This window comes from Mercenaria mercenaria, chromosome 7 (assembly GCF_021730395.1).
Source record: "Mercenaria mercenaria strain notata chromosome 7, MADL_Memer_1, whole genome shotgun sequence".
NCBI lineage: Eukaryota > Metazoa > Mollusca > Bivalvia > Venerida > Veneridae > Mercenaria > Mercenaria mercenaria.
Window position 1 is genome coordinate 59,794,298 of NC_069367.1, and position 9,467 is coordinate 59,803,764.

The 9,467-nt window shown below is 31.9% G+C and overlaps 1 long non-coding RNA gene across 1 annotated transcript; it reads left to right on the forward strand.

The window, feature by feature from the left end:
• Positions 1 to 264: 264 nt before the first annotated feature.
• LOC128558627 (uncharacterized) lies at positions 265 to 827 on the forward strand. The gene is made up of 2 exons (XR_008371763.1): positions 265 to 416; positions 526 to 827. It is a non-coding gene; the product is annotated as an uncharacterized LOC128558627 (long non-coding RNA).
• The last annotated feature ends 8,640 nt before the right edge of the window (positions 828 to 9,467 follow it).

Here is a 9,467-nt window from a genome sequence, read left to right on the forward strand (position 1 = left end):
CGAAAACGTTCCATTCATACGGACATTTCATTCATAGAGGCGAATTAATTTACCATCATTATGTAATATTTTCTAATGTTATCTTCCAAGTATTTACCGTCAGAAAAATGAAATATTATTATAACATGTTTGAGCAAATATATCTATTGAAACAGGTATGTTTAACAATATTTAAACAAATCTGTGGCAAAACTGATAAACAAGGCAGACTATTTGAATTGCGCATGAAATTATATTTTGTGTTTCCAGTCTCAGCACCTTTGAACTTTAGTTGAACTTTGTGGAAACTCGATATATATATTTATTGACGGTCGTATGCCGTACCGAGATATGTTAGACTGGTCAGTCAAGTGTATTCACAAAGTTTTCGTGCTTTATGGATTTATAAAATGTTTTTCATTCGACGGTCTGAACAGGTAGATGTCGCACATAAACTTTTTAAATAAATAAAAAGTTTTATATAATTTTGATCGAATATATTTCACATGTTATGTATATATTTCTACATGAATTTATCTGTTTCAGTTATGGTGATTTTCTGTTGCCATGGGAATTGAAGTATGTTCGGGTACGAAAGACGGGAGACATGCAAAGTGTGGTTGTGATTTATATACTATATAGTGAGTGGGAATAGTGGTTCAGGACTATTCGCGTGATACCATTATTGTTCACGTGCTATTTTTTTTTTCTTTTCTTATATGTTAAGAGACAGTGGAGCCATCGTTTCATTATGGCAATTTTTGTTGTTTTGTTGAACCATTATTCGTGTGTTATTTTTGAATGTGCGAAAATGGAATAAATACATCTACCTGTTTGTACCAATCCTATACTTTCTTGCTTGTTTTATTTTTCTAGTACGAATTTTAAGTGAGATAATAAGTAATTTATGTTTGGCCTAAATGAAACGAAGAGAAAACATAATCTGGCGGATATCGCCAGCCTAAAAATAGATTCACTGCATCGGTTGACTGAGCACATATACATGTGTACCAAAAGCCCGCATTGAGTGTATAGCGCATTGGATGTTTGTAAACAGCTAGTTAGTAGAGTGTATTTACAGTTGAAGGACACACTTTTAGTAACGATGAAAATTTTGTGTTTTATTGTGCTTCCTCTTTTCTTTTTCTCGCATGGATTGTGCCAGGTAAGATACATTTAATAGTTAATTATCGCGAAAACTACGTACGCGCTTTCAGGTATTATGTTATAAAGTAGCAGATGATATAAAGTAATAAACGTGTTTATCATTCCTACAACGATCTGTTCATATTATTTGGTCACTCAATTCAATTTTATCTTTAAATATTTATTTAAGCCGTAAACTATGTAGTTTGCCTATAGAGCTACATTCATGATTAAATGTCGTGCAGTAACAGTGTCGCACTTCCGCGTTGTGATTTTTACTAAACACTTTAAAATCAATAAGCAACACTTTTTATTAATAGTTTCTAATATTTATTAAAGTCTTTTAGATTCTAAAGTCCTTTCTCACTAACTTACAAAATAAATATTTCTGAAATTTAGATCTAGAGCCAAATTAGTGTAAGAAAATATTTATCGAAAATGAGTTAGCCAGATGGTACCGAGGCCTAAACTGAAGCTTGGGCGGCTCTGGCCCTTCTTTTCTATACTTTAGGTCATGTGACAATCACATGTTTGTCGCTTTCTGCAAAATACTTTGCAATGATTGGTCCAAGCTGCTTTTTACTCTTGGCTGGCCAGACCTTGGATTGTTTGGCCGGGACTTCTGACCAAGTCACGTTTTTCTGACATATGGAGAAATGATATAAAATTATTATTCGGACCTGCTACTAAATATAGTATACACAATGACGGTTTAATTGGTTTGACCTCTCATTAGCTGAACATTGGAAAGCCTATGATGGTCACTAACAATATGTCATTGTCATATGGTCGTTCTTATATAAAACTTGACCGATTTAAAGTACGCATGTACCGAATAATCAAATGTACAGGATGGGCCCATTGTATTACAACAGTTGAGAGTTTAAATGCTAATAGCGTCTACACATTTGTATAACGAGTTTACCTCTGTATGTGTTCAGTGTGTATATCCATATTTTAAGGTATTTCCGAATATTGAAATTAGAAATCCATGTGAAAAATCACAATCCTCGAAACAGCTTTCGAAATGCAAAGACATAAAATATATATGACAAAAGTTGAAAAGATATATCTGTAGGTAAACTTGAGAGCATGAAAGCTACGCTGAACCCTATCTCCACAGTGCTTTGGAAGAAAATGAGTGAACATTTTTGGTGCAAAATTTTCGTATCGTATGCAACCTAAATTGCTATAAAATATTTATTTTCAAATCAAAGATATACCAAAATAGTGCACATGAGCGTTACTTTTTCAAGAAAATGTAGTTAAACATTCTAATGCACAAAACACGTGTACAGTTTTTCTAAAATATTTCGCCGCCATGTTTATTTCAAGGAATAAAATATATGTTTGTTCTTTTACCTCAGATTTCCTTACTGAAATATGTATATTTCCTTATTCATGGTTAGAGATATCCATTTAGTATAGTTTTTCACTGTCCGATCTCCTTAATCTGTTACCGATCCTTTACATTTAAAGAATAAACGCAATGTGTAATGATAGTTTTTCGCTTTACACACCTCTCTTGGACAAAAAAGCCGTTTCACTTAAAATTTGTAAGCATCCGCTTGCAAACTATTAATGAAAGATCGGAACTTTTTCTAAAATAAAGTTGAATTTCAATCCTTTTCAAAAACTGGAAATATTGCACATTGTGTTGAATTTATAAATAAAACAAAAATCCCCCAAATAAACCATTTTAGACCTTTTCCGGGAACTATAAGTTTTTGCCGAACAACGCATTTCAAGATGACACTTCTTCTTCGTAAACAATGTCAAAGTTCACCTGAGGAACATTGCTGAAAAAGTAAAAGTGCTTACTTGTTTCAGTTTTACGTCCTATAGAAAACAATCAACTTTCAACTTTAAATGTATATATGTTCTATAATTATTCCAATATAAAAAACCATCCGATCTTTTCCGTGAGAAATAAAACGAAGCAAATTTAACTATTTGTTTACATTTCAACCATGTGAAATTAAAGGCATGTACTGGGGCCTCCGTGGCCGAGTGGTTAAGGTCGCTGACTTCAAATCACTTGCCCTTCATCGATGTGGGTTCGAGCCTCACTCGGGGCGTTGAATTCTTCATGTGAGGAAGCCATCCAGCTGGCTTACGGAAGGTCTGTGGTTCTACCCAGGTGCCCGCTCGTGATGACATAATGCACGGAGGGGCACCTGGGGTCTTCCTCCACCATTAGAGCTGGAAAGTCGCCATATGACCTATCATGTGTCGGTGCGACGTTAAATCCAAAAAAAAAAAAAAAAAAAGGGCATGTACTATCACGAGACTCCCGTGCATTTTGAACCTCGTGGTGAATAAACTGAATTTACTTTAAAGTATGGTGTCTCAGATGAACCAGTTATTTGTTAATTTCAGAGAACATACATTAAAGAAGTGTATATGAGATTATGCATATGTACGAATATTTACTAGTCTACTTTATATTAACGACGATAGAAAACAAGTGTGCACTTAGCAAATAGCAAGTCTATTATTTTCAAGTGTATACTGAACACTGATCCCAATATTCGTAGTTTTCAGATAAAGAACTCGTTATCCTTGGTGTCGTAGACAGTCTTAGTACTGGACCGCTGCTTCCGCTGTCAACACCGCAATAATCACTACTGTTAAGTCAGTGTCCATTTCTATGCCGGAATTTCAATACACATTTATTACCAGTTTAAATGTATGAAAGTATGAAAAAATATCATTGTTTAAGGTTTCGATGGAGGCCTTGAGAAACAAAAATCAAACAACACCAAATCATAGAAAGAAAGAGTTGTTTGACATGAAAATTGAACAGCATGTAAAACATGTATATTACTTTACGAAACAAGTGTCAGTATACTGATATAAACATTGAATTCCGGAAAAGGGCTGCCTAAAGGGGCTCCACTTCCGGACAGTTAAACGCCTTTAAAAACTCACCATTTTCAAAGAACTGTTACACGTGTTTGTTTTGATGCATTTGTAATAGCGTGCGAGTGGTGAAATTTCACGTAACAAGGTTGAACATAGTTTTCAGCAATTGTTTATCTTTTTTCTTTACAAATGGCATTCATTTTCAAAGGGAGACAACTTTTTCTCAAAGATTACTTAAAATAATCGGAAAAAGTTGTTTCCCTTTGAAAATGAATGTCATTTGTACTTAAAACAATCGGGAACAGTTGTCTCCCTTTGAAAATGAATGCCATTTGTAAATAGATAAAGATAAACAATTGCTGAAAACTGTGTTCCATCTTGTTATGCGAAATTTCACCACTCGCACGCTATTGCAAATGCATCAAAACGAACAAGTGTAACTGTTCTTTGAAAATGGTGAGTTTTTAAAGGCGTTTAACTGTCCGGAAGTGGAGCCCCTTTAGGCAGCCCTTTTCCGGAATTCAATGTTTATATCAGTATACTGACACTTGTTTCGTAAAGTAATATACATGTTTTACATGCTGTTCAATTTTCATGTCAAACAACTCTTTCTTTCTATGACTTGGTGTTGTTTGATTTTTGTTTCTCAAGGCCTCCATCGAAACCTTAACGAAGAACCAAGATACAGAAAAGTTTCTTTTGAGATATTGCCGATTTTAATCATCAGGTTTTCGCGTGAAAAGTTCAACGGATTGCATTTTGTAAAATGTTTTGTAGTTATCTACAATTGTATTAGCAATTAGGAGTGACCTGTCGCTTTTATTTTTTGATTTGGATTTTCCAGACTGTTCCATTTATTAAATAAGGGTTTGAAAGCTATTTGACGTTTAAAAAAACTATATTTCAAATAATGCACAGATTGAAATTGCATCGGTAGCTTAGTTAGTACAATTGAGGAGTCTTGTTAGTGAATTAACTTTTGCGATTAGGAGGCTGTGGGTTCGAATCCCAAACAGGGCGATTTGTTTTATGATTGAATTTCTTTTATTTACATTTTTCATGATTTTTTTTTTTAAATTTCATTTTATTTCATCATTTCAATTTCATCTTTAATTTCATTCGTACAAGATCAATACATTCAATACATTTCAAACACACGCGTCCAATGGAGCATCTTCACGCTCGCTGGCGGTGTCGGTTTCCTCCGAATCAGTGTCATCAGCTAGTTGAATGACAAAATTGTCAAGAGCTATGCCAGCCATGTTGATTAATTCACAATGAAGAAGATATTTGAAAAACCTATGATATATGCGATAATAGCAAAATGATACAAGTAATGCGATTCAAATACATGTTTAACATTATCATCATTATAAAATGTATGTTAGCAAAATATAAAATGATAAAATATAAAATGAAAAGAAAAAAATTGATCTCCGTTGGAATTCGAACTCACAAAAGTTAGATTCTATAGCCGTCACGCTTACCACTGCACCACGGTGTCTAATTGTCGAAGAAGGCAGTCATTTAAATATTTATTATAAAAATAAGTTATAAAAAGGTAGGGTACCCCTTTACTGAAGTGGTTTATTCCAGTAAACTTTCAAATCTATTAATAAAAGCGACAGGTTACTCCTAAATGCTAGTATACAAATTGTATTACCTCCTAACATATTTGGCTGTACATTTTTAATGCGATTTATTCTCACTGTGTTTTTACAAACATGCTGCATAAATTTCTCATATTGTATAAAAAGTCGATAGATCAAAATTGGTTAGTTTACGACGCACGAAACATCTAAAAAGGAATCACTAAACACACCGAACTTGCCCCGGACCAGTATGCGGAAATACTGTGGCCAAATGTTTCAAGATTGTCTAAAATATTTGCATATATCGTGATAAAGCAAATATTTCGATTGTTTTTATAATTTATGAATATACAATCACGTATGTTAGAGAAAGTTACGTCAAGTATTTCGGTAGTCACCACAGGAAGTGCCGAAAATTCCATTTCCACCAACTTTTCCGTGAGATAAGCAGCGCGTAGGTACATAAATTCCGCTATAATAAATATAACCTTTCTTATACTTGCACAATCCGTGAAAAGAATTTTGGATCGTTGCCAAATCTTGTTCACATTAAGTCTGAGATTTCTCTAACTATTTAAGGCAGTTAGATACACCATACGTAGAAAAATTATATCCGCGCATTGCACTACTTTTATGTATGCTGAAAATAGCAATATGTACAGATTTATTTTCGTTTTAATACATGAGGTGGTCAGATTTGAAAACAGATTTTGTACTAAGTTCAGTTCTATTCAATAAGACAATTCTCCTATGCACTAATTGAAACTTTGAACTAACTTTTGCCATTCATGAATTTTTAATAAAATATTTTGAAAGGATTTATAAATCTAACCAAAAATTCGGAAAAATACAGGTAAAATATCTTCTTTGTTTATTTCCAAATTTTAGTTTTACTTTTTATACAGCTACTTTTAGTTCAGGTCTTGCAAACTGAATTGTTTTTGTACTCTGGAACAGCTGCATTTGAAAGCTTTTGTTCACTATATTTTCACACCTCAAATGAAGGTCACCCTAAATTCAAGATGGCGGAAATACCTTAAGCCTAATGCAGTCCAGACTGGCTTGTTCTGTCAGTAGTATTAGAATTACCGAAGCGAGCTCAATCTGACGCCCCTGACCTTTTGACCCTTGGTCCGGACTGACCAATGCCGGACAATTTAAAATCCACAGGTTTTAAACCCAATTAAAAGTTTTTAAAGTTAAATTTAAATACATATGATATAGATGATTTTTACAGAATAAAATATATTGTTTGAAAGAAAGAAGATTTACTGATAATAAACCCCCATTATGTTATAACAAAAATGGGAGAAAAATGATAAAAGCTACCTGTTCATCTTGTGGAAAGATGAAATCAAAGTTTGTTAAAAGTACAGGGGGTAATTTAGATATCCATAAAGCAATGTTACCTTTATTACCTAAGAAAGGTTTAACACTTCCAGGATTTTAATTATTGTGGGCCAGGAAATCCCCTAGATAATGGACCCCCTGTCAATGAACTGGATGCAGTATGTATGGACCATGATTTTTGCTGTGACTCAGAACTAAGTAAAAGTGAATGTGACAAAAAATGCTTTCCAACTTAAATAAAACTAAATCAAAAACATTTGGAGAAAAGATTGCAAAACATTTAGTTGTAAAACCAGCTATCAAACGAAATACAAACTTGGTCTCGGACAAAAACAAAAGTCAAAAAACGGGAAAAGGGGTAGAGTATACCCCCGGAATCACTGTACCAAGCTACCGCTGGAGCGATGAATTAGCAGAAGAATTACACAAACCAATTAAAAGGAAATTTAGGAAACGAAGAGTGATAGTTAATGATATTGATGATACTTGGTCAGCTGATTTAGTTGACATGCAAGCTTTTTCAAAATATAATAAAGGAGTAAAGTACTTGTTAACCGTTATTGATATATTTAGTAAATATGCTTGGGTTATTCCATTAAAGAATAAAACTGGAGAATCTGTTACTGAGCATTTGAAAAAATAATTTCTGAAGATAGAATTCAGGGACAAAACTCCGCGAAGACTGCAAGGATTCCACAAAATTTATGGGTAGATGAAGGAAAAGAATTTTATAATAAAAAGTTTGAATCATTTTGAATAAAAATAAGATTAATATGTACCATACATTTAATGAAGGAAAGGCTGTAGTAATAGAAAGATTTAATAGAAGTTTAAAAAGAATAATGTGGAAATTTTTTTACAGCAAATAATACTTATACTTATTTAGATAATTTGCAGGATATGGTTGATAAATATAACAAAACAAAAACATCTAGTATAAAAATGACACCAACCGAAGCTAGTAAAAACTTAAAAAAAAGGTACTGTTTACTTTAATTTATATGGTGATTTAAAGATACCAAAGAGCAAAGCAAAATTTAAAATTGGTGATCGAGTTCGCTTAAGCAAACTTAAAAGACATTTTGAAAAAGGATATACACCAAACTGGACAGAGGAAATATTTATAATTTATAAAATTAATAATACAAATCCAGAACATACACTATTAAAGATTTAAATGATGAAATAATTCAAGGTTCATTTTATGAACAAGAACTTTTACCTACTACACAAGAAGTTTTTAGAATAAAAAAGTTATTAGACGAGACTATAAGAAAAAACAAGCTTTAGTAAAATGGAAAGGTTACAATGAAAAATTTAATAGTTGGGTTCCGTTTAGCGATCTTGAAAAATTTAATTTAGAAATAAAAAGTTTAATTATATAAATGAGCAATAAAAATCTAATTTCTAATAATAATGGAATAGAAACAATAGATCAATTAATTATTCACTTAACTAAACTAGCTGCTGCTTACAGAAAAAGTTATAAATTTTGTGGGAGAGTAAGTACTGGGTTATATATTACAGCAGGTGTTTTTGGTTTTTTCAGCTGCTTTAAAGCACTTGTTCCAGCTATTCCTATATTTGTAGCAGTTGCTGGTGCTGTTCCATCAGTAATTACCATATAACTAACAGACTAAAACTTGACGACAAGAAATTTATTTTAAAAGCACATCATCACAAAATAAAACAACTTATAACAAAAGCACGGATTGGAAAAGTAAATAAAGAAGATCCAAATAAAGTTATTCAGGATATTTTACAATACTATTAGAAATGCAGAAAGAAAAAAATTATTCAACACCTCTTGAAATGCACATGAAGGAATTTAAACTTAACGGATATAAAAGTAAAAAAGAAGAAGAGCTGTATTAAATTTTACATGCGTTTTTTAGAGATTTTTTTTCTATAAGTATATTATATAGATGGTTAATAGAAAGGTAGATAGAATGATTATACCAAAATTATCTAGCACTTTAGGAGAAATAATGAATCCAGACAAAAATTCATATAAAAAAGTTCTTAAAAGAAGAAATGTTATTAAATCAAAACTTAATCAAATAGTTAGCGATGAATAAAAAAATCATGTCATTGATAAATTACAAAATGTTATAGATCCTTATCTTTTAAAAAATAATTTATTTGAATGGAACTGCGGTTGTCTGTTAACTGAAGAAGAAAATGCTGAAAGATTATGTGATTGTCCCAGACCAAATAATATTCGAAACAATCCTAAAAAAGTTATTGAAAACCGATTGTGACACTAATGAAGAAAAAACATATAAAAGCACTTATGCAGCATCCAAAGACCTTAATATTAATTCAGGGTTAATAACAATGTGCTGCAAAGGAAAAAAACCAAGTTAAAAGTGGAATATCAAAAACCAGCGGAAAAAAAATAAATTTAAATATTTTAATTCATCTTAAAGATAATTTATAACTTTATTTATTTTATTATTTTTTTAATCCTTTTTTCCTTAGTGATTTTTTTTCTAAATATAATATATAGAATGGAAATCGAGAGATCTACAAAAC